This window comes from Ipomoea triloba, chromosome 16 (assembly GCF_003576645.1).
Source record: "Ipomoea triloba cultivar NCNSP0323 chromosome 16, ASM357664v1".
In the NCBI taxonomy this organism is placed as follows: Eukaryota; Viridiplantae; Streptophyta; class Magnoliopsida; order Solanales; family Convolvulaceae; genus Ipomoea; species Ipomoea triloba.
The window spans coordinates 8,622,253-8,622,760 of record NC_044931.1 but is presented as its reverse complement, the minus strand read 5'-3'; positions in this window follow the sequence as shown (position 1 = coordinate 8,622,760).

Genomic DNA, 508 nt, shown 5'->3' with positions numbered 1-508 from the left:
TACAAACCTGGCCATATTGATCACATACGCCGCGGGGTATGAGAAATGGTAGCTCCCGCTAAACGATTTTGAATGGAAAACAGCTACATGGATGCCCCCAGTTCGCACCTGGTGGGCGACACTATGAATGTAAGAACAACTTACCTTCTCTTTTTCATGCAAATGTGATGGTTATTGACTTTATGCCCTTTTCTCCTCCAGGTTGCCACTTAAGCTATAGGGCTTCAACAACGATTACAGGAGGCATTGCGAGACTACATCGAGTCGGATGAGGCATGTCGCAATCTAGAGGGACGCTACCAGTAGCTCCAAGAAGCCCATGATGCTATGTTAATAGAGCTAAATGCCTTAAAGACTTCTCACGCTGCTTTGCAGCAAGCGCATGAGACCCTATAGAAGGACCACGAAAAGCAACAAGTTGATCATGCCAAGGCCCCGTAGGATGCCATCCAGGACTGGCAGGGAACCGAGGACTTTGCTCGTGCTGCAGATGAGCGGGATACCTCAC